This window comes from Fukomys damarensis, unplaced genomic scaffold, assembly GCF_012274545.1.
Source record: "Fukomys damarensis isolate Sample0158 unplaced genomic scaffold, DMR_v1.0_HiC HiC_scaffold_12, whole genome shotgun sequence".
Classification (NCBI taxonomy): Eukaryota; Metazoa; Chordata; class Mammalia; order Rodentia; family Bathyergidae; genus Fukomys; species Fukomys damarensis.
The window spans coordinates 7,526,033-7,550,544 of record NW_022900924.1 but is presented as its reverse complement, the minus strand read 5'-3'; the positions used below and the strand labels follow the sequence as shown (position 1 = coordinate 7,550,544).

The 24,512-nt window shown below is 49.9% G+C and overlaps 1 protein-coding gene and 1 long non-coding RNA gene across 2 annotated transcripts in view; both read left to right on the top strand.

The window, feature by feature from the left end:
• The window catches only part of Mvk (mevalonate kinase), an 80,673-nt gene extending 67,340 nt beyond the window's left edge, over positions 1–13,333 (top strand). The window contains exons 12-13 of the transcript XR_004516759.1: positions 10,710–10,925; positions 13,138–13,333. The gene's annotated coding sequence lies outside the window, so the exon portion shown is untranslated. The remainder of the gene's footprint in view (positions 1–10,709; positions 10,926–13,137) is intronic.
• A 3,927-nt stretch (positions 13,334–17,260) lies between these two features.
• LOC104848150 overlaps positions 17,261–24,512 on the top strand; it is a 19,905-nt gene continuing 12,653 nt past the window's right edge. The window contains exons 1-3 of the long non-coding RNA XR_002024702.2: positions 17,261–18,101; positions 18,574–18,875; positions 20,379–20,531. This is a non-coding gene — a long non-coding RNA (uncharacterized LOC104848150). The remainder of the gene's footprint in view (positions 18,102–18,573; positions 18,876–20,378; positions 20,532–24,512) is intronic.

Below are 24,512 nucleotides of genomic sequence, written 5' to 3'. Positions count from 1 at the left end.
CCCAGACCTCAGCCCCTCCCAGAGCCTGGGGACCAGGACCAGGAGCCCACAGGTGGCCACCGCCGCGGAAGGCATCACAGGCTTTGTCACCACCGCTGCCACTCCCTCCTCCTGTCTGTGGCATCAGGGAACCTGAGGGAGCAGGTGACACACCTCCCTGGGGACTGCACCTGCCTCGGGGGTGGCGGCTGTGACTCAGAGGCCAGATGGGTGCAGACGACAACGGATGCACCAGCGAGACAGGCAGAGAAGGAGCGGTCCGCAGTCAGCCCACAGCGTTCAGGGGGAAACTGAGGCCGGGGGAGGCGATGGTCACAGAACAAGGTGGCAGGATCCACGTCAGCTGACTTGTGATGAGATATGTTTTATGATAATTTTCTGCCTGACCAAGATCTGCAGCAGGGACCTGGGACCCTGGGATGGAGAACATTTCCTGGGACGCACATAGAGGAGGTCCCTATAGGCCTCTGACTGTGCTCCCATCCTGGTTCTGCCATTTACTGTGTGTCCTAAGGCAAGTCCGCCTCTCAGAGTGTCCATTTCCTCACCTGTGAGGTACCCATGAATGTGTTGCTAAGGTTTGAGTAGGAACTTGTATAAAATGATCAGTTCATAACAAGTCTTTTAAAAAATGTCTAGGCTCACTTCAAAAAGACTTAGAAGTGACTTATAAAGCTAAAGCAGGCAGATGAGGGGACCAGGACCTCAGCATGGTGAGGGAAGGTCTTTTATGTTTTCCAGCAGTGGGCTGCATGTGGGCTCAGAGTCTCCTGGCAGCCAAAGCAAAGAGAGAAATATGACCAGGATACAACTTCTAGAGTCCAGAGCTGAGAAACAGTCAGCACCTTGGGAAGAGAAGGGACTTTTCTTAGAACGAGTTGTGAGCAATTTCTCCTGTGAGTCCTCAAAAATGATCCCCATGGGAAGGTGTCAACTCTCTTTTCCTTTCCACCCCATAAAGTTACCCCCATCTTACAACCAGAGCTCATGACGTCATGGTTAGGAGCCTGGGCTCTGAAAATAAAACTCGTCTCCGTCACTGTGCAGCCTTGGACTACAGACCTCCTCTCTCAGCCTCAGTTTCCCCTTCTATAAAACGGGGAGGAGGGTGTTATAAGGAGAAGCACCTCATGGGGTTTTCTTAAAAATCTGAGCTATCAGGCTGGGGATTTAGCTCAGTGCTGCAGCTGCTTGCCTTGCAAGCACAAGGTCCCAAGTTCAATTCCTAGTACCAAAAAAAAAAAAAAATCTGAGAAGTCTTCTAGAAAGAATTCGCTATAGTGCTTGGCATGCAGTAATTGCTCAATAAACGGTGCTGTTCTTACATGAGGTACTCAATAAATGAACGAATATCACAGGGCAACAAAAGGGTTTCCTCTCCCAGTCCCTCCCTTCGGTGTTTCTCGCAGCAGGCTTTCTTCTCCTTAAACCAAATGGAAACCGTGCGTGTGTTTTAATCAATTCCACGGTTTGTGGCAGCCAAAACGCCCAGGTTAATGGAACAGAGCTGAATCCCCCGTGAGTTCTGAACCCTCCTTGAAAGCCCTTTGCTTTTCCCTGCTCCGCCACTGAGAAGTCACTGCCTCCACTGGGGAGGAGAAATTGAATAATTGACGCAATTTGAATAACACTAGGATTTGTAACGATATTAAATGTAAAGATAAAAAGGGGCGGGAACGGAGCTGATAGCGGAAGGGAAAAGTTGTTAATAGGCACTTAGGGGCTGGTGCTGGGGGTGCTCGGCTGGAAGCAGGAGCTGAAAAGGCATTTAACATAGGAGGCTGGGATGGGGGCAGGCTGGGAAACCTCCACCCGGGGAGGGGGGAAACCATATTCATAAATAAGATGCGGAAATTTCTCCCGACTCAGCAGCGCTAACAGTTAGAGTGGGTAATTATTTAAATGCCAAATCATTCCGTTCATTAGAATCCCAAATCATATCTGAAGAAGCTGATTGCCCAGGGCAGGACTGAGGAGGGGGTAGGGAGGAGAGAGGGAGCTGGGGATGCAAGAAATCAGGGGAGGGGCTCCCCAACCTGTGTGTTAGGGGGTGGGAGACAGGAAGTGGGGCTCCAAAGTCAGACCGACCCACATCTGACACTTCCTGGCTGTACCCATGTTACCTTCCCTCTCTAAGCCTCGGTTTACCCAGCTGAAAAAATGGGATAACGCAAGGATCTCTTCATAGCAGTGAGCCTTAGCCGCGGATACAGGTGCTCCTGGATTTGTGATGGGGCCACATCCCAGATAAACCCATCATCAGTTGAAAATAGCATAAGTCAAAAATGTACCGAACACTTCTAACTTATTGACGTTAACGCAGTACCTCAGCTGCACTGCCATTTACACCACAGGACATTTGCACCAGCCTACAGTCTGCCTGACTCGTTTAACACGAAGCCTATTTTACAATGTGACATTGAGTGTCTTGTGTAATGGACCGCTGTCCTGAACGTGAAAAAATGGATGGTGATGTGGGCAGACTTGAGTGCCATAAAATCATAAATCGAGCCATCATAGGTTGAAGACCATCGGTGCTCCGTAGCGCAGGTGGCCTAGGATTGATAATGGTCAAGGAAGGAGGTGACCAGGCTGGGAGACCTGGGGAGGTGGGAGCAAAGTCTCCAGTGAGCCCCAAGTGGAACCCCTTCCTCTTCCTCCCGCCACGTCCCCCCTCCTCTGCCTCTCTCCCCCTCCCCCTCACACCCATAGGCACTGGGGTCAGAGGTGGAGACTGGGTCCTGAGGAGCACAAGGCACTTGGTGAAGGCAGAGCCAGGACCCCCCTGCAATCCCCGCAGACCCTAACCCCAGCCTGATGTGGCTGCCCTGTGGGATTACTGAGTTCTCCCGGGCAGCGCCTGCTAGGCCCTGGGAGGGTTACCCGGTCTGGCAGTGAGAGTCACAGAGCTGGTCGGTAACAGCTGGATTATGCTTGGGACTCTGGGCTGGCTGGTGCCCCCCCACCACATAAGCAAGTGGGGGGCCCTGGAGCCAGAGCACTGGCAGGGCCCACCTATGCCAGGAAACCTCAAATGTGAAGCAACAAGTGTGCAAAGCTCTCAGTGCAGCAGTCAGCAGGGGCGGAAGACAACCCACCTGGGCCCACCTGGTAGTCTTTGGGCCTTTTGTCTGTACCAGACCCTGGGCTAAGCAGTTTCTATCATTTAATTGTCTTAACAACCCCATGAACAGAGATGAAGGGTAAACTGAGGCTTGGCAAGGTGAGGTGATTAATTTACGCAGACCCCAAAGCTGTGGGACTGAGGTTTGAACCCATCTGCCTGTAACCTATGTCTCTCGGGTGACTCAGCATTGCACCCAAGCCCCCCCGCCCAGCCAGCAGCTTGGGGTGAGCCTGCAGGTGCCCTGTTTGCAGATGAAACCCTGCGTGCTTGCCGAGGGTCAAGGTCACCGTGGGACCCACAGTCAGCTGAGGTTGGGGCCAAGCCTGCCTCCCGGCTACATAGTCACTGAAACGTGAGCTCCAGTCATTGGGGCAGCTCGGCAGCTGTGAGCAAGGCCTCTGCTTCCCCCGGGCCTTGGGGAGACAGCTGGGAAGCGCTGGAACCGGCACCAGCTGCATGATCTGGATTGGAGTCAGCCTGTGTTGCCACGTGGCCTTGACCAAGTCTCTTCCCTTCTCTGATCCTTGGTGGAGAGACATTGGTCCTCTCTGCCTCCTGTAACGAGCAGGTGAATCCCGGAGCCTGGCATACAGTAGGTGCTGAATAAATGCTTGATAGCATTTTCCAAGGTGAACTTCCTGCAGAGACAATCACACCTTCCCTGGCACAGTGGAGCAGGTAGCACCGGGCCCTGGTGACACCCCAAGATGTCACCGCCTGTGCTCCTGCTTCCTGGTGCAGTGCAGGGGCCCAGGCTTTGAGGTAGCAGCCGAGGCTTCAGGGCCTAAGTGGGAGCGGGATGGTCCTTTCCTGGGGCAGAATGGGCGGGATGTGGAGCCGGGTACACAAGAGGCAGTCAGCTAATGAGATCCTGCCTTCCACCACCCATGCCCCTACGGCGGGTGGCAGAGCATGGCTTCCCTAAAGAGGGGACAGAGGGGTGTCCTGCCCCGAGGGAGCCTCGTCGGCAAGGCCCACTCCAAATCGATCTTTTCCCCCCATTTTTGCAGACAGCATCAGCATCTCTTGGGATGGGCATAGAAAATGCCAGCGTCAGCACACTGCGCCCCAGCCAGACGCCGCTGCTCTTTTATTAATTAACCGCCAGATGTTAGTTTTTACATCTTTTATCCGAGGGAGCTTTGTCACTGGGACCTTGTATGTCAGACCACTAGGGAAAGGCAGGAAGGCATCCCTTTGGGGACCCCGAAGTTGGCAGGGAGCTCGGGGGGGGCACTGCACTAGCTGTGTCCTGAGACTCCCCGGAGGGGTCGTGTGGTCCTATAAAGAAGACCCGTGCAATGTTCCCCAGGCTCCAGTTCCCTGGGGCCACGCTGCTCCCCGAAGCGTGCAGTCTGCTGGAGAGACAGCCACAACCCAGTAAACCCAAATAAACAGCATATGACAAATTGGGATCTGTGTCACGGAGGAAACTGACAAGGTTCCAACAGAGGGCGAATAGCGGGCAGGGAACCTAATTTAGATGGAGCGGTTTGCCTGGGGAGGTGACATTTAAGTGAAGTCAAGAAAAAGAAGTCAGGGGCTCAAGGTTCCAGGCAGAGGGCATGGGAAGGGCAAAGGCCCTGAGGCAGGAATGAGCTGGGTATGCTTAAGGAACTGAAAATGGATCTGCGAGGCTAGAGCATGTGAAGCGGGCAGCCAGGAGGCCGGCAGAGCTAGGAGACCAAGACCAGAGCTCGTGCAGGCACAGAAGATTGGAGATTTCTTGTCTGGAGGGTACTGAGGAGCCACAGCAGGCTTCTGAGTGGGTAAGTGAGGTGCCAAAGAAGCTTTCACCATAGGAAAAGCCCTCCCTGTGCAGGGCGAGGAACAGGTTCGCTGTGAGATGTTCAGTCTGTCAGGGAAGCCAAGATCCAAGCGATGACTTGACAAGGATGCAGCCTTTCTGTGGCACTTACAGGATGCCAGGCAGTGTCGACATTCAAGAAAGGTTTAGGAGGCAGAAATGGCAGGTCCTGGTCCTCCTGCCAAGGTGGGGAATGAGGAAGCAGGAGGGCCCACCCGGGGCTTCGAGTCTTCTCTTCGGCAGCACTGGCGTCGCTCACGTTCCTGATGCTCTGCAAGGCTGGAGCTATGGGATGTCTTCATTTGACAGATGAGGAAACGGAGGCCCAGGAACGAGGGAAGAGCTTCAGTTCCTGCACTCGAACCAGGTCTGCCTGCCTCTGTCCACCCTACACACAGGCGCCCAGGCTGGGCCAGGCAGCCGGTAGCAGCTCATCCCTCCAGCAGCTTTGTCACACCCACACTGTCCCCCCTCAGGCCTCCCCCGAGGAGCGGGGCAATGGGACCCCATTTGAGGCTGCCCCGGCCCACTGGGCCAGGGCGCTGGATCTCTCTAGGGCTCTGTGGCTGCAGAAGCAGGTTTGGCAGAACCCGCACCATTGGCCCAGGGTATGATCTTCTGCCTGATCCCAGCACCATCTGATAAGCAGGTGATCACTCACCCGCCTAGTTCAGTTTCTGATTTGCATATAATAAATATCAGCCCCAGGAAGTGCGTGTGCGCATGTGTTAGGGTGGGGGTGGGCAAACAGGGCTCATGTCTTATTTATGAGAAATAAACAGGAGCGCAAGCTGGCATAATCAACACATATTTCATCTGGCTTTTACTCCCCTTTTGACTCTAATCAGGCAGGAGCTGTGAGTGGCTATGCGTGTGTGTGTGTGTGTGTGTGTGTGTGTGTGTGTGTGTGTACAGCCCACAGGGGAGTGCCTCTGCCCCTGGTCGGAGCTAATGACCGGGGCATAGACTACTTGAGGCTCCAGGCCTTGAGGGGTTCCTTAGGGGATACCTTAAGGGGTAGTTTGGGAATCCCGGCTTAAGGTATGGGAAGGGAGCATGTGTTCCTGCCAATTTAGCAGAGGCAAGGTTGCTTTTAATCTTGAGTAAGTCTGAGCCATCAAAAGCATATAAAAGCAATATATGATGCTCAGTGTTAACCATAGGTATGTTTGTGGTGACATCATTTTTCACCAAGATAGGAAAGCAATGCATCAGACTAAGAGCTTAAGTCATATGTTTGTTCATGTCAGAGCCAAGACTTGAACTTGGGACTCTGACTCCAAAGCCCCTGGTGGTATTCCCTCATCAGATGCCTTTCTGGTATGATGGGAAAGAAATCCAAGAGGAAGTACCAGTTTGATTGACCTCTGCCCTCCAGCTCCTGATCCACTGATAGAGAAACTGAGACACGGGAAGGGAGGGGATTTGCCCACATTCCTGTACAAAACCATTGTGGATCTGGAATTCACATCCGGGTCTTAACTGTGTGTGTGCGTGTGTTTAGATAAAACCCCTGTTATTTCATTCATCCTTTTTTGGATTAGGAGTTGAGTCAAGGAGAGTAGTACCTTGACTGGATCCTAACCTGGAGTGGCTTGAATGACTAGAAACATGGCCGGGGTTCTGGTCTGGCTGTCCATGGGTTCCTTGGTTCTGAGTATGTGTCAGAGGTAGGGGTGAGATTACAGGGGATTGAATCCAGGGCCTTTGCACTGAGCTACGTCCCCAGTCTGTTTTTTACTGTGAGACAGTGTCTTGCTAAGCCACTAAGTTGCCCAAGCTGGGCTTAAACTTAGCACCTCCTGCCTCAGCCTCCAAGAGTGCTAGGATTGCAGACATGCGCCGTCAAGCCTGGCCAGTACTTGGGTTATTTTCCAAGTCACCCATGCTGGGGCAGGGTGGCTTTTTCACTCACCTGCCTGACACCCTGGTTCAATAGGCAGGACAGCTGGAGCTGGACATGTCCCCCCTCCCACGAAGACACTCCTTTTCACTTGCCTTGGCCTCCTTACAACATGGACCTCAGAGGCACCTGACCTCTACGTGGTGGCAGAGGTCTGCCAGAGTCAAGATTCCCATATCTTGGCTGTGTTTTCTATTTTGGTGTGCTTGTTTGTTTTTATGCATACATTATTTTTATGCAAACATAAATGATGGATGTGTGATGCAGAAATTCAAGCAACATGGAAAGTACAAAGATCAGAGCTAAAAAATTAATCGGTCAAAATTCCAGCCAAAAATGAACATTTGGTGACGCTCAGTCAAGAATATGAAGAATCTGTCTGGGGATATGGTTCACACTTCCCTAGTATGCCTGACACCCTGGGTTCCATCCCTGGCGCTGCAAAAAAAAAAAGAGCTACAACAAAATGTCAATGTAGGATGGATGGGCAGATGGATGGATGGATGGACAGATGCATGAAACACTTGGACTGCTGAGCATTCTAAGAGTTAGAAAAAGTTCCATGGACAGTTCTGTGGGTGTTGGGAGAGCAGGAAGAGCCTGCCCTTCTAGACTCTCTCTGCAACACTCAACAACCAAGACCAAAGCTAGCCGGCTGTCAAGGGGATGATGAGGGTCCTGGAGACGGACCATCTCCTTCCAGTGACTTCCATGAGAGAGTCAAGACCTGGGGCCCAGCACCTTATGGGGCTTGGACAGGTTGCTCTTAACCAGGCCTCCACAACAGTCCCCTGCCTGAGTCTTCTTAGAACACAGACGCTTGTCCCTCCCTGCTGTTCAGTGACTCTCTCCACCCTGAAGGTGGGGTCCAGATTGTTACTACTGTAACTTTCACCACCAGTACTATCACCACGATCGCCACCGTAATCTTTGCTGTGACTACCACCGATATTATTACCGGTACCACTATTACTATTATTGTTATCACCACTGTTTCTACCACCCCTGTTACAACTACGGCTATTGCTACCACATTACGGTTAAAGCATTACTATCATCCTGTTACCAACACCACTATTACTACCGTGACCTCTATTACTAAAACCGTTACCACTATTACAGTCACCACTGTCACAATCACAATTATTATCACCATCACCGACGTTAGTACCACTATTATCACTGTTACTACCACCACCGTCACTACTATAAATATTACTGTCACCACTGTCCCTACCTACACTGGTAGCTACTACTAACGCTCTCATTATTGCTATTACCATTACTCACGCTATCAGCACTTTTGCCACCTCTCTACTGCTGCTATTACTATTTTTACTTCCTCCACTGTTGCTACTACATTACTACCACCCTATTGGTGTCACCACAATGACTGCCACAGGACTACTCTTACCACCACCATCACTATTATTAATACCGCCCGTACTGTTACTATTGCTACTTCCATTGGTACCATTACTATGACTGCTATTATTGCCTTCTTCTACTCTAAATGACAGGTCGCCTGCCCTGACTTTGACCGTAGCTACTCTCAGACCCACGCTTGCAGAGCCTCAGCTGCAGGGGGACGGCCAAGGAGCCCATGGCTGGCGCCCCGCCTGCCCACCACATGGACAGCGTCAGACGCCAGGAGCTGGGCTCCTCTGTGTGCAATTGATTTTTCATAAGCGCCCGCCGACAGACAAGGTGAACAGTTCACTTTTATGAATCCTTGTTAACGGTGCAGCAAGAGATATTTCACTTTAAGTGCCCCCTTCCTGCTGAAAAAGGAAGAAAAATAACAGAAAATGTAAATTATCTCATCATGGGGAGATGCTGAGGGCTCTGCGCCGGGCCTTCAGAGGAGAGAGCAGAGCGCGCTGATCGTAAGGAGGGAGGCTCTTGGGCCCTGCACGTGGTCGGGGCTGGCCAGAGTCCTTCCCAAAGACAAGGTGGGTGGGAAAACCCAGACTGGCAGGGCGGGGCAGCAGGTGGTCACGGTCTGGAAGTTGCATCCAAATCAGCAAAGAGAGGGGGACAAGGTGTTTACGACAGCCCTTAGAAAGTATGTGAGGAGTGGTGGCACGTGCCTGTAATCCCAGCACTCTGTGAGGCTGAGGCAGGATGATCATGAGTCCAAGCCCAAACTGGGCAGCTTAGTGACTTAGCAAAACACTGTCTTAGAATAAAAATTTAAGAAAGGGCTGGAAATGTACTCAATGGGAAGGTGCTGGTTTCAGGCTCCAGTACCACCATCACCCACCACCACCACACCCTAAATAATCACCAGTCAGAGACTCAGCTTGTCAGTGTTCCGTTGATGTAACAGATTCCCGGCACAATCGGCTTGTAGGGAAGGGTTTTGGCTCCTGGTCACTTGGTCCCAAGGTCTTCAGGCCTGTGACTCAGGGATTTTAGCTCATCGCAGCTGGGAACACAGGGGAGGAGGCTACTCACCTTAAGGCAGGCAGGAAACAAAAACAAGGAGCAGAAGAGACCAAGGCCCCAACTCTCCTGCAAGGGCGCCCTTCCGATGACCTCAGACCTCCTGCTGGGCCCCATCTCAAAGTTTCTGCCTGGGCTGGCAACCAAGGCGACCAAGCCTGCAACACTTGGGCCTTAGGGGACTTGAGCAGACCATAGCAGGACTGATTAAGTGCAGACTGCAATAGGACATTAAGTGGAGTGGTGAGCGGCTTGGAAAAGAATGAGGCAGTCTGTGTGAGCCGAAAGACAAGAATGTACGTGAGATACAATTGTAAAAGGCAAATTATAGGACCACGGAACCTATACCATTTATGTTTAAAAAAAAAAAAAGCCTACTTGTGCTTGATGTGGGTTAAGATTATGTGGACAGAACGATACAATCATCTGTTCTCAGCGGTGTGTGCTGGGGAGTCTGGCTGTGGAGCGGGGACAAGGACAGATCTTCATGTCATCGCTCTTGTGCTCGTTTAATTTACGTTTCACTGCTTGCAGTATTAGTTTCGTCGTTTTAAAAGTTTAAGTTTTTTAAACATTGACCTAAGGAAAACTTGAATGTTTTCTATCTCCATCCCAATTGTTTCAGGATTTTGCAACTAACAACTATTACGCCTATAAGCACAACCCTAAGTACAAACATAAGTACAACAGAGTCTTATTGTATTTATTTATGTATTTTGCTTTTTTTGAGACAGGGTCTCACTATGTAATTGAGACTGACCTGGAACTCACTATGCAGCCCAGGCTGGTCTCGGACTCACAGCGATCCTCCTGCCTCAGCCTCCCAAGTGCTGGGATTGCATTTCGTGCACTACCACGCCCGACCAGTCTTATTTTAAACTAAAACATACTGGCTTTGGTGGCAGGCAGACCCGATCCTTCTTCCTCAGTTTCCCTTCACTAGCTGAGTGACATTAAGCGGGTCACTAAACTTCTCTAAGTACCAATTACCTCTACAGCAAAGTTAGATATTGATATTACATACTGGGCAAGCACACAGCACACAGTAGCTTTATTATGATAATTATCGTTAACCCTTCCAGGGAGAAAGCAAACCCTTCTGTGTGAACTCACTCTAGTTGGTGCGTTAACATCCACACTGGTGACAGACTGCATGAAGCTACTTAGATCTTGTAGAGCAGTGGTCCAGTTTTTAGAAGTATAATTCAGTTAGAAATGAAATCATAGGTATGAATCCAGTATGTGTAAAAGCAACAGGAACACATTCAGAGCATTCAAAGTAAGACACTTATGTCTGCAGCCTTTGGCCTCTGCTGTGTCTCGTCCGTGTGTGTGTGTGTGTGTGTGTGTGTGTGTGTGTGTGTGTGTGTGATGTTCCTTTGGGGGAAATGTCCCACCCCTACTCTCATTCTCTTCCTTTCCCCCAGAGGTGTCGTGGGCCAACCTGAGGAGTCCTCTGGCCACCCAGACAGGTTCAGAGGCCACAGTGGAACCAGTAGGGGCCAGTCCATCTTGTGTCCACACAAGCTGTGCAGAGGCAAGAGGCCCTTTGCCTCTGCATTTGAGCCTGGCATGGGAGTAGGGAAGCTCAGCACTACCAGAGGCTGCCTAGGAGCCCAAGAATGAAGCCACTCCTCTGAAAGGTGGGCCTGAGGGGCAGTGAGAACTTGGGCCTTGCTGACACCTGTAGAAGCCCCTGCATCACACTGTGCCTGAAGCCAGTGCCAGTCTGGAATTTTGTGGCAGGAGCCGTTATGCTTCATCTGTTTTGATTTTCTGTCAACCAAAGGAAACCTAAAGGAAAGCTAAATGATATATTTATTCACAAAGCCGGTTAGGAAGCACAGTGAAGATGCTTTGACAGATATAAACATTTGAAATCAAAAGTTAGGGTTGACAGCCATTGTCTTGTATCAGCTCTACATCCAATTTATTCTGTGTTTGGTTTTGATTACCCATTATCAAGAAAATTCTGAGCTGGGTATGGTGGTGCACATCTGTAATCTCAGAGCTCTGGGAGGCTGAGGCAGGAGGATCACAAGCCCAGTCTGGGCAACTTAGCAGCTTCACAAGACTCTGTTTCAAAAACTAAAAATTGGGGGAGGGCAGGGACAAGGGGAAAATATGAGAACCAAGACCTGTCATGTAAAGGTACAAGATCCCAATGATGAATGTAACTGTACTGTATACCTAAAATGTACCAATAAATTCAATGAAGAAAAAAAAACCTAAAAATTGGGACTGTATCTCAGTGCAAAGGCGATAGGTTCAATCCTCAATAGTGCAAAAGAGAAGAGAAGAGAAAAATCCTGACTCACAGGTAAGCGTTTAGTGTTGGACTATCGTGCACAGAGTCCAGCACTAGACAGTCTGATTCAAATACTCAGCAGCTGTGGGACATGGGGCTGGTTGCTTGACCTCTCTGAGTCTTAGATTCCCAGCACCGACCTCTTTGGCACGCTGAGGGGATAGCTCAGGCAAACCGCAGTGAAATCTGAGTGATGTCAACACCGGGGGGGGGGGACCTCTTTTTACTGTGCTGCCATCTTCCAGCTACCCAGCACCTACGCACACCTCAGACTGACAGTATCCCCGGGATAACACTTCACACGCTGAATGGGTTCATTGACCAATACCCTGACGAGAAGGCAAGGCTTGTGTTTGTGGCCTCAGAAAGGCAGGGCAGCCCTTGAGAGTTTGGGCGGAAGCAGAGCAAGTCCCTTACGGGGACGCATAGAGCTGGCTTAGGCTGCTCTTTGGGCCTGAGTGCCATCACAGAATGCCAGCGGGTAGAAGGAAGGAAGGGACGGAGGGAGGGAGGGAGGGAGGAAGGGAAATCTTTCCTGAGCTGTTAGGAGGATCCAGGCACCGGAACCCCTGAAGAATCTCTCCCCGCCCCTACAGGGGCTGCTAGGCTAGCAAATGAATCTTTATATTTCTCCCTTTAAATGTATGGCAGGTGAGGAGGATGTTATACATTCTGGAAAAATAAAAAGCAACGCAAAAGTCGTTTGCATTAGATCTGTGTGTAGCTCTTGACAAAATCCTGGAAGAGACGAGGGTTCTCCAATTCAATTCCAGGTCTCTGTGTCGTAGGCTGGTGAGGTCGCACAAAAGAATGAGTAGATCCCTTACACCCCGCTGCTTCTTGGAAGGACAGTCTCCCCCACCTCTCCTCTTCCTGTCCTCTCTCGCTCCTCTTTTTGTGTCTCTCTCCCAAGTCTCTCCTCCTTCTGCCAGCTCTCTGCTTCCCATCTCTCCACCCCCAAGAACCCTGTTGGTTCATTGCTCTGAGAGGCAATTTATAAAGCAGATGTTTACTGCAGAGTTTTACACGAGCTTGGTGCCTCGCCAAACGATATAGTAATTGGAGGCTGTGTTTAATTACTGATCAATGTAAAGTTAGGACGAGGCAGGCCTGGAAAATGCCTTTGGTCTAGACTTTCTTCTCTGCCTCTGAGAAAGCAGAGCCTTCTGCCTCTGGCCTTACAGCCTCAGCCCATCCGAAGCTAAGTCCTGGGCAGTGGCACAGAGAGACAGCGTGGGCTTTGAGCGGCCCACTGGCTTCTAGGAAATGGCTCTGAGAAGGGAGACCAGTTTTTGCTCTGACCCACACCTCATCTTGCCATTGCATTGTCGCTGGCACCTTCTTTATGCCAGGCACAGTGCTGGGCATGTGGGCCACAGAGATGAATAGATTTCTCCTGGTGCCTGGGCTAGGTGATTTACACCCATGATGGCTCAGTCTAACACAAGATAGATCTGGTAGCTGGGGCTCCAAGTGCAGAAGTAACATATTGTGACTGCCAAGGTTCAGTCACTGAAGACATTGCAATCTCTGTCTTGCTCTTGAAGATTGTTTTCTCCAGGGGAAATCAACTGCCACAGCATGAGGACACTCAATTCATCCAAAGGAGAGATCCTCTTGGGAAAAATGTGGAGGGAGCTGCTTGGGATGCAATTTTCAGTCCCAACGGAGCTTTCGAATGGCAGTGGCGCAGGTCAACCTCTTGACTGCGCTCTCCTGCAGCACTAAGCCAGAGCCACCCAGGTAAGCCACTCCCGAGCCCCTGGCCCATAGTAATGCTGAGATACTAAATGCAGGTGGTGTGGAGTCACTAAGTTTTAGGGTAATACATAACCAGCAGACCTCCCCAGAAAAGAAGGAAATAGCAGGAAGCCTGATAAATAGGAAACCCAAGAAAGCACCCAGCCACATAATTTACAATATATGCATATGATAGGTGGAAAGGGTGATTCAGATATGGAGATAGGTTTTTGTCATGGTGAGAATATTTTACGCATGTCATAATCACAATAAATGTAAATGAGTTAAATTCATCAAAGAAAAGAACAAAATATTATTTCATTAATTTCTTGCAATAACCCCATGATATAGGCATTACTTTGCCCACTTTACAGTTGGAGAAGTTGGGTCTTAGAATGGGGATGACACCTGCCCCAGATGTACTAACTCAAGAGTGGTAAGGTTGGGGATTCAAAGCCAAGCCCTTCTCACCACAAAGCCCAGAGACTCTAATACTTATACAGTATTGTTATTTCTTTTGGACAGAAAAGGAAACTAAAACTCAAATAGAGTAAGTGACCCCCTCAGGGTAGCACAGCAAGTCACTTGAAAGCTGGAACAAGAACCAGGCACCTGACTCACTGGTGCACCTCCCTCCACAGTCTTTGAAGCACTGCTTCAAAGTACAGAATTTCAGGGATCTTCTGTCCTTGTGGTTATGTGAGACAGCTGAGGGGGCCATGGCCAGAGAGACCCTGCAGGGTCAGGTGGTAGGGCCTCCTCTGGGGAGGGCACCGGCACAAAGCAATATGCAGGGGTGGCTCAATGCATCGAGCTGAACTCCAGTAATTACATCAGGGCCGGCAGCATAATTTGTATCTGGGTGATGAATGCCTGTGTTTTCGGGCCTGATTGCCCTATTTACATTTGGAATTTGCTGATCTATTATTAATGTCTCCTGGAGGCCAGGATGATGGGTATGTGCAGCTGGAAAGCCCCCTTCTCGCCACCCAGGCAAAAGGAGCTCTTAGGCCCAGGCTACCCAAAGCCCCACCCTGCTCCCTCCTTGTATGACCTTGACCTTCACAGGGCTCTCAGACCACTGGCAATGAGGCTGACCTGGGATGCGATTTCCCGGCCTCTCATGCACCTGTACACACACATGGACATATGTGCAGGCACAACAATTGCATACACACACACATTCACACATATGTGCACAACCACATTCGCAGGCACCTTCAGGTGGATATGCACATACAGGAAGTGCCTATCACGTGTGGGAAAATGTGTGTACATAGACACTCATTCATGTGCACTTGCACACACGTGTAGCAGGTGTGCACACACCATCACAGATTTCTGCCATGCTGGGATTCCCAAGGTCTCCTGAGTGGTAATGGTTGGGTCCAAGAACCATGGGCCCAGATGGAACTCTGAACTGTACCACTTGCCAACCGTGTGAACTTGCGCAGCTTACATTACCTTACTGTGCTATTTTCCCATATGCAAAGGGGGCATGGTAACCTCACCCATCGCACAGGATTGTTTCACGGGTTAGGTGAGTTCATGGAACCCACTTGCTTGGTGCCTCACAAGCCTTAGATGCCTGTTGTTATGTAGTTATCATTGTTTATGGGCCTGAAGCAGAGTAGGCTCTGAGTCATTTTGTTGAAAGGTTCACTGAACATACTCTTCCACACCTGTGTGTACGTGACACACACAAATGCACACACATGCATCCACACACAAACACACAGAGTCCTCCTGCCCCTCCCTCCCCCGAACCTGCTCCTGCCACCTCCTGGGCCAGCAGGTCAAGGAACTAGCTCTGCAGCTCTTCTCCCTGATCCCCAGCCTGATTCCCTGCACCACCACGTCCACCTGGAGGCTGCAGGCAGGACGGAGCCGTGGAAGGGCACTGGATCTGGAGTCCTCAGGCCAAGAACCAGACTTGGCTCTGCCACCCGCAGTGGGTGGAGAGTGGCAGAGTCGTGGGCAACGGAAGGGTCAATATCATGGCTCCCTGGCCAGAATGTAGGCTGCTTGTGGAGAGAAGTACTGCCCTGTCGTGCAAATGAGCATGCGGATGAAGTTAATTTCTTAAGATCTGGGAAGCCAGAGACTCCCAAAGTTGAAAGGTTTCCTTCTCCAACCAGGTGTTTAAAGGTGCCCAGAAAAAGGGTAGTCGGGAGATGTGTTCCGTGGAGGGTGCACATGGGTATGGCACATCACATATGTGCACACACAGCCACATGCGTGGGCACCAACATTCCTACTAACATGGGAATGCGTGCACAAATACGCAGATTCCCATAGTTAAGCCACATGGGATGGCGCTGTGGCCTTGCCCGAGTCTCTGTACTTCTCTTAGCCTGTTTTTCACCTTTTCAAAGTGCAGTGAGCCACACCTGGCCCATCTTTGGTTGAGGTGGGGCTGATGAGACAATGCATGGCGAGCTATGCCATCAAGGCTGAAAGAGGTGCTCTTTTAGATCTCTGCCCACCCTGAGGTCCCGTGGCTCTATGATTTTCCTCCATCAGCCTCAGATTCAGTCAGCCATGGGGACTGGAGGGCCCTTTATAGGTTCCAGAAATCAGCCCCCAAATGGTGATTCTGCTATTCTTGGCCTATGCTGGACTCTCCGGCTTGTGGCAACTGTGAATGCAGACCTGGGAACAGATGAGAAAAGCAAGACCCAGGGTAAGGCGTGAGTCACCCCGACCAGCCCCAAGCGGAGTGGGCTGACAGTGGCACCAGACCCTGCTAACTCTGGGCTGAGCCCCTGCAGCCAGCACTGTCTACGGACTTCTCTGCTCAGAACAGAAGTGCGGCAGCATAGTGGCCCAGGCTGTCCCTCTACTTCCAGATGTGACCCATCTCAGGGTCAACCAGGCCCCTAAGCAGCATCCCCCGCCCCTGGAAAATTAAATCAAATGAAATTATATGTGAAAACCCCAAGTAGGAGAAGACACTTCCCTGCCTTGAGTACATACTTAGTATTTCCTGTCTGTTTTTACCTCGTTTTACCTTCCTAAGCAGGAAGCTGAGACAAAACTTGGGCTTAAGTTCTTATGTACAGAAGTAGCAGTCGAGATTGATCCTGAGTATCGTGACCTTTTTTTTTTTTTAACAGGGTCTCACTGTGGAGTTCAGGCTGACCTCAAACTCCCACGGATCCTCCTGCCTCAGCCTCCTAAGTACTAGATCTTCTCCCCTTAGCTTTTAAACTCCAGTGCTTCCACAGAGAAGCAAAGCAGAGAAAAAGGGGTTTGTAAACTGCACGGGGTCAGGCCACCTGGGATCAGAGGCCCCGTAGCTTCTGGGGACAGTGGGAAGCAGCGCATGGCCAGTGGGCACCTCAGCAAGAATCTCCTGCTGCACCCTCAAGAAAAGGCCTGGGTTTCGCCATGGTCCCTGGGAAGGTCCGGCCATGAGCACATTAAATAGGACCGTAAATTTGTCATGAAGCCGTGGAAATGAACGGGGTTTATCATTTATGGATGGGATCATTAAGCCACTGCTCTCAGCGGGTTCACAGAGGCCTGCGCTGCCAGCAGCTAAGCAGAGGACAGATCTGGAACCTTCACTGTCACCTCCCAACCTCAGCATCTTACACCTGCCCCTAAGGCGTGAAGATTCCACCAGCCCCTGGAGCAGCTGCCTAGGCTGGTCAGTAAGACTGCCCCGCCCTTGTGATGTCATAAAAGCCTTGGCCAATCCCAGGAGAGCCTCTCTGAAGCTCCTCCCATAGAGGGGGCAGGACCATTCCTTAGCTTTGATGGGCCTAGCTTCTTGGGATAAAATAATGACGGGAGTTTGGTCTGACCTAGGCTCTAAATTCTTTCACGCTTCAGCTGTGGGTTTCTGGACTACAAATTTCACCTTTCTGAGCCTTGGTTTTTCTTCTCTCAAAAATGGGCAAAGCAGTGCCAGGGATTTTGTTCAGTGGCGCTGCACCCACCTTGCAAGAACAAGGTCCTGAGTTTGATCGCTGGTACAAAAAAAAAAAAAAGTCAAAGTAATGTTTTATGGGGCCAAATTAAATAATAACTATAAAGTATCTAGTGAGGGTGTAATACGTTGTAAGTATTCCATAAATCATGGCTTTCTCCCGACAAAATGGTCGCACAGGCAAGATTGGAAGTCTCAGAGAGACAATGGGACTTAACAAAAGATGCACAGCAAGTACTACGTCCTTCTTGGCCTTGGAGTTCCCTGTCATCTGTTACTGCTGAGACTGCTCAGCTCACTCCCAACAGAAGGTTGAGGCCCCCGTTCCTAGGTCTCCCATAAAGGTAGGTGACTGTCACTGCGAACATTTATAGAGCTCTTTCCAGGAACCGGCCTGGGTGCTCAGCAGTTAGGGTTTCATTTTATTCTTCAAACAGTCTTTGGAAGAAAACATCGTAATTATTTTTCCTGTTTTAAAGGTGAGTAGACTGAGGTTCATGATTTACCCAAGAAGTGGAATTTGCATGGGATGCCCTGGGTTCCAGCAGTGCCGGCCTTGGAGGGAGGGTGGCAGATGAAAGATTATTTGGGGTCTGCTAGCTGGTTTCAGAATTTCAGCTTTGTCATTCCACATTCGGGAATGGGTTCAAGCCCTCCATTTTACAGATGGGAAGACTGAGCCTCAGAGGCTTCCCAACGGTTCCCCAGGGTGGGTCTCGGGGTGGTGGACACCAAGCCTGTAGAACCAGAGAGGCCCCTTCACCTGCCTCCGTGAGAGATCTGGACTCTCCTCGCCTTCCCGCCCCACCCACCTCCATCACTATGGCAACCACGCAGGTGAGCCTCATCGCTGCTAATCCTCTAATTACCAGCCACCTCTTCAATCGGCTGTAATTACTTTGGGGACACAGTTAACCTCTCATTAGGAACGCACGGCCGCTTTCTCCAAAAGCGCAGCAGTGACATGCCTAGTAATTTACCGCCCCGGCTCTCGGGGCTGCTTTGTGTTTAACTCGGGCACCATCGCATCCCTGTCATTACTCCAGCCTGGTTGTCATGACGATTAATCATTCAATCCCTCATCAGCAACTTTTGCCAAATGTCACCCCGCTCTTGATCAAAATCCATCCTGCAGCCCAACACTAGGGGACTAATGACTTGGAAATAGACTTCCCTGGTCCTGAAAGCTTTTTCCCCGAGACTTGTTTTCAGCCTCCTCCAAGAAGGAAGAGGAGAAGCTGAGCTCTGTGGGGTGGTGGGTGATGGTGGCAGAAAGACTGACCTGTATTAAGTATCTGCTCTGATCTAGGCACCTGAGGGACATAGATTCATTTGACTCTGATGACAGCCCACTTCCTGGAGAGGGAAACTGAGGCTCGGAGAAACCATGTATCTCACCAGCAAGGAAGTATAGAGAGAGTCTCTGACCTGTCTGGCTTCAGAGCTGGGCTCTGACTATGGGATCTGGAGAACATTACGCATCACCAAATGGCAAGAACCTCTGGTGCCAGCATTTGGGCAGTGTTGCAGGAATTAGCTGGCCCATTAAATCCGGGGCAAGAAGCATTAAGAGCCCAACCCCGACACTAGAAGATAAGAAGCCCAATCCAGGTGAGCAGCTAGCTGTTATGAACACCTATGCACCAAACAACATAGCAGCAACATCTGGCAGAAAACAGCGTTGGAGCCCAGATGGGGAAACAGGCTGGAATATGCTGGCAGAAAGTCCTTAGTGATCTAGATTGAGATTCGTGACCTAAGGTCCTTGGAGCTTCTCAGTAGACTTCAGTGACCTGAGAGTCCCCTGAGAATGGAGAAAACATTTTGATCGGATGTGAATTATTGACATAGTACACTTCTCTCATCTTCCCCCACATCCCTACTTTACAGCCAGGGAAACTGAGGCCCAGAGGGGCGCCACGACATGCCCAAAGTTCTATAGCAATTCAGAGTGAGAACCACAGGTTTGAGCAGGGGCAAATTCTCAGGTGCTAAGGGCAGCCAAGTGGGGTGGGGCAGGCTGTTCAGTGCACAACCCCAGGGGACATTCCTAAGGGCAACAGTGTGCTTGGCAGCCTCCCAACCCCAGGTCCTGCTAGATTAAGGGAGGTGTTTTTTCTCCTTCTAGCCCCCCCCCCAATTCCCAACCTCCTAGGGAAACCCAGCCTCCCACCCTGCTAAAAGGAATCTTTCCTAGGCTCCTCCCAGGGAAGGTTCCTGCTGGCTGGGCTTCCAGCATGTGTGAGACATAATTACAGCACGTTGTAAATGGCATTAACAGACTGTCACAGCAGCCACATGGTATTAGCAAACCACTCTGTCTTCATCACGCAGTTCCCACAGCCCCGAGGCCGGAGCGCTTCCCAAGGGGTCTTCTTCCAGGTCTACTTGGTGGTGTGGTGGGGGGAATCACACAGAGGCCTGGAGAGTCCTCAGAGCTTTCTCAGGTCTCTGCAAAAAGCTGAGTAGAGTTAGAAGACCTGATTTGTAAGCCTGGTTCTCCCCGTATTTTGCATAGGGGAAGAATGAACCCTTTATCAGGCTGCAATTTATGCGCAGGTCCATTGGAACGTCATCCCGCTGAAACCTCTGAAACACACTGAAAGGCTATTCCTCCGCTTTCCTGGGGCTCGGGCGGGGGAGAAGGTGACCCACCTAAGTGCCCTCAGCCACTGAGTGGCAGCGGTAAGACTGAAGGTCTGATGCTCCCAGACTATGAGCTTTTCCATATATAATGTTGCCCTGTTGGAAAATTATTTTGATCCATTTTCAGCCGATAGATTCTATAGCCTTGAAGTCAATTCCCTAAAGCTACCAGCCCCCTAGAAACTTACCAGCCCCTGAGCTCTGTTAATTGGGGCTTCCATGGGAACTACACACAACCTAGTAATAATACAGATGATAACAAATACCGTGTTTCCATATAGTTTCTCTTATGATTCATGTAACAAACCCATAAGGGAAAAAAGAATAATAAATCTCTTCTATGTGAGGGAGTTGAAAATTAAGGCCCAGACCGGGGAAGGAATTAGCCCCAGGTTTCCCAGCAAATCAGGTGGAGCCAGGACGAACTCCCTCCGTTTCCTAATTCCCACACCTGGTTCTTTTCCACAGCCACTGAGAAAGGTGGCCTTAGGCCTGCGACCAGAGACTGAGCGGGGAGGAATTCACTCTTCCTGTGCTTCCTGCCCTCCTACCCGCCCTGTGATTTATGCTTTATCCAAGAGGCTTCCCGCTGCAGGCGGCAGGATGGGCTGCCTCCAACCGGTAAGCAAATCCCCTGCTGAGCAGGTCATATTTTATCCAGGCCACCACCTGTCAGCTCATTTGCTTACAGTACAGGTGCTTCATCAGGGAGGAATTAGCGATTACTTAGCCCAGAGACCCAGGCAGGCAGAGAGCAAGCCCAGGTGGGAAGCCAGGATCCTGTTTCTGAGTCCTCCCCTGACCCTGCCTCCCAAGCTCCTTAGGCTGCTCTGGACAAAGGTTAGAAGTCAAGGAGGGAAGGAGGGACCACTCTGCACTGAGGGAAACTGATCCCTCATTCCCAACTCCATCCAAATTCTTCCCATTCTCCAAAGTTTGGTGCCGAGGTCCCTGTTCTCTTCAGCCTTCTGAGATCTTCCATGTACTCTGCCAAGAATAATAATACAGTAATTCAAACAGTCCCAGAGCGTTCTAGAGCCTAGCACTTTATACATTTTGCCTCACTTAATCCAAATCAACAAATAGCAGGCATTTTAAATCCTCATTTTAGCAGGACATGGTGGCACATGCCTGTAAACCCAGCTACTTAGAAGTCTAAGGTAGGAAGATCTCAAATTCAAAAGTAAGCTTGGGAAATTTATCTAGACTTTGTCTCAAAATAAAATATCAAAAGGGCTAGAGATATAGCTCAGAGGTAGAGCACTTGTCTAGCACATGCAAGGCCCTGGATTCAATCTCCAGTATGGCAAAAAACAAACAAACAAACAAACAAACCTTTTTTGGGGAGTTTTTTTGAGACAGGGTCTCACTACGTAGTTGAGACTGACCTGGAACTCACTATGTAGCCCAAGCTGGTCTCAAACTCATAGTGATCCTCCTGCCTCAGCCTCCCAAGTGCTGGGATTACAGGCATGCGCCACCACACGTGGCTAAAATCCCCTTTCTTTCATACAAGGGAACTGAAGTGTATGAGCCACTGCCCAAAGTAGGTGATAGGAAAAGTATAGACCCCAGGCCTCGATAATTTCACAACTTTCCTCCAAGGCAGGACACACTGGTCCTCTGGGCTCTTCTCCAAGCTACATTCCTTGTTTTTCCAAAGCTTTGTTTACTTGTTCATGTACTTTACTTATTTTCAAATTAATTTTTAAATTTCAAATTTACAGAAAACTTATTTTAGATCTGCAGAAAAATTATGTAGATAGTAAGTCAGCTCGCAAAGTGACAACTCTGCGCTCAGTTTCGCCTGTCATTAACCGCTTATATCGGGTTGGTACGCTTGCCAGAGTGAATTAACCCAAATTAATACTTGGAGAATGTGCATGCTGCTGGGAACCCAGGGCCTTTGCACTGATCTATACCCCCAGTCCTTTCTTTATTTTTTGTCTTGAGTCAAGATTTTGCTGAGTCACTAAATTATCCAGGCTGGACCTGAACTCATGATCTTCCTGCCTCAGCTTCCCAAGTGCTGGGATTACAGGTCTGGGCCACCACAACAGGTGACACATGCGTATCGAGTAAATTCAAAGCTGTACTCAGATAGCCTTAGTTTTGACCTGATGTGTTGTTTTTTTTCTGTTCCGGGACCCCACCCAGGTACCACTCCACATTTTGTCCTCACTGCTGAGCACCCCACCCCTGTCTTCCGGGAGCATTCTCAAATGTTCCTTGTTCGGATGACCTTGTCATCAGGCAATTTGCAGCAGGTGCACAAAACGGGGTTGGTGTGATGTTTTCCTTTTTTTCTTTTTTGGTTTTTTGAGACAGGATCTCACTATGTAGTTGAGACTGACCTGGAACACACTATGTAGCCCAGGCTGGTCTCGAACTCACAGAGATCCTCCTGCCTCAGCCTCCCGAGTGCTGGGATTACAGGTGTGCGCCACCACACCTGGCTCTGCCTGATGTTTTTCTGAGGTGAGATGGGAGTGGGGAGCTCTTTGGAGAGGTTGAGCCCAGAGGGAAAGCACTGTTCCCACCACATCACATCAGAGTCCACAGGGCCTGGGTCACCTCTTGCTGCTTACTTGAGCCTTTGTCATGCAGTGGACGGTGACTGTCAGGCTTCTCCACTTGGGAGGTGACTGTGCTTCCCCGCTTACACTCTACCCTCTTTCCGAGGAAGCCACTGCCCACATCCCAACTTCGGGGGTTGGAGTTCACTCCCCCTCCTTGACGACAGAGGATCCACATAAATTATACAGAACTGTTCTGCAGGGGACGATGCTCTCTTTATCATTTCTTTGTATCAGGATAGACCCATGGACTTTTTTTGTTTTATAGTTTGAGGCATAATCCAGCCCCACTCTGTGCTTTTTTAAATGCCACTTGATTCTTTCTTCTGTGGTTTATCAGCACTTCCCAAAAATCTGTTGGGAAGCAATCTCATTCCGTGGGGTTTTAACAGGCAATCCTCTTAAAATAGTTTCCGGAGGCCACAGTGGCAAAGAAAGCCTGACTGCAGGACTTGTCAGATCTTTTAATGTGCTAATCATGTGAGGAGTGAATCATTCAGAGGAGGACCTTACCGGCATCATTCCCCACATTTCTTTTCTTCGGTACGCTGCCCTGATGCGGGGATGCACATGGGAAAATTATCTAACCGCATCTCCCCTCTCCTGGGAATCAAGAATTCTTTAAAAGCACAGATTACGGGCCAGCATTGTAGCGCAGTGATGGAGTGCTCACGTGGTCTGCGTGAGGCCTTGGGTCCTGAATTCAATCCCTAGCACCGCAGGGGGGAAAAGCAAAGATTATGTTTTGTGCTTTTCCTTTCCTTTCTCTCTATTAGTACTGAGTAGGTGCTAAGGAAAAGTAGTTGTCTAGGTGTGGGGGGGGGCAAGAGGGTAAGTAAAGGGTGAATTCATAGATAGATGGATACGTGGATAGCTAAATAAATGGACAGATAGATACAGCGACAGACAGGAGAGCCTGTGGGTGATAGATGGACAGATAAATGAGAAAGACAGAAGGTGGACAGATGGACGGTGAGTTGGTAAGGGGATGAGTGGATGGATGGTAGGTTGGCAGGTGAATGGATGGGTAGATACCGACTTCTTGTTTTGATAGTTTCCTTTGTGGTACTGAGAATATCTCTCCCCTCGGTTACCCACAACCTCCCAGAGGATGGGCTTGAGGTCACCACTCGATGAGAGCAGGAAGCAATGAAGGTAGAGACCACTTTTATACCCTGACTGTACACCAGGCACTTTCCGTGCTCCTCCATCCTTACGACGTGTGAGGTAGCTTGTACTTTTTCCTCTCCATTATTTGAGGAAAGAAACTAAGGATCAGACAAGTCAAGAAACTTAAAGTTTCCTAGGAGGAAAACAAACGATGACGCTGGAATTGGGACTGAGATCTAACTCTCTTTTTTTCCTAGGTTTTAATCGCTTCTTGGCCCTTTGGCTAAGATCAAGTATATTTCCTAGATTTCCCACAATGGCCCAGGGCCTGAGGCTGCTGCCCCTGTCCAGTTCTCTATGGGCCTCTCGCCCCCTGTGTCAGTGGGAAAATGACAGATCTCCAGGGACTTGGGAAAGAAAGAGGTTACATTACAGAATTGTCCTGTTTTCATCCCGCACCGGGCTCCTGGTACAGTCCTCCCAGCTGAGAGAGGGCAGGATGTGGAGGAGCTAGAATCCTAGGAAGCAAAGAGCCAGGGAGTCTTTAGGCCAGATGTACATGTGTAGTGTGCGTATGTGCATTTGTAAGAGTGTGTGTGCATTTAAAGATAGATAGGGTTTAATATAGCTGCCTGGGTTGCTTCCAAAAACTGATTTGAAGTAGTTGACATTAAAAAAAAATCCCTGCCTGGTTAAAATTATGCCGTTAAAATTAGAAATAAAACACAAGATCTAAGTATAACAAGAATTGGGAGCAAGAGGTTCCTGCCTCTCACATCAGAAGTAGTGAGAAGCTGGGCGTGGTGGTGCACACCTGTAATCCCAGCAGTTGGGAGGCTGAGGCAGGAGGATAGCCACAAATTCAAGGCCAGCTCAGGCTATTTAGTGAGTTCAGGGCCAGCTTGAACTATAAAGT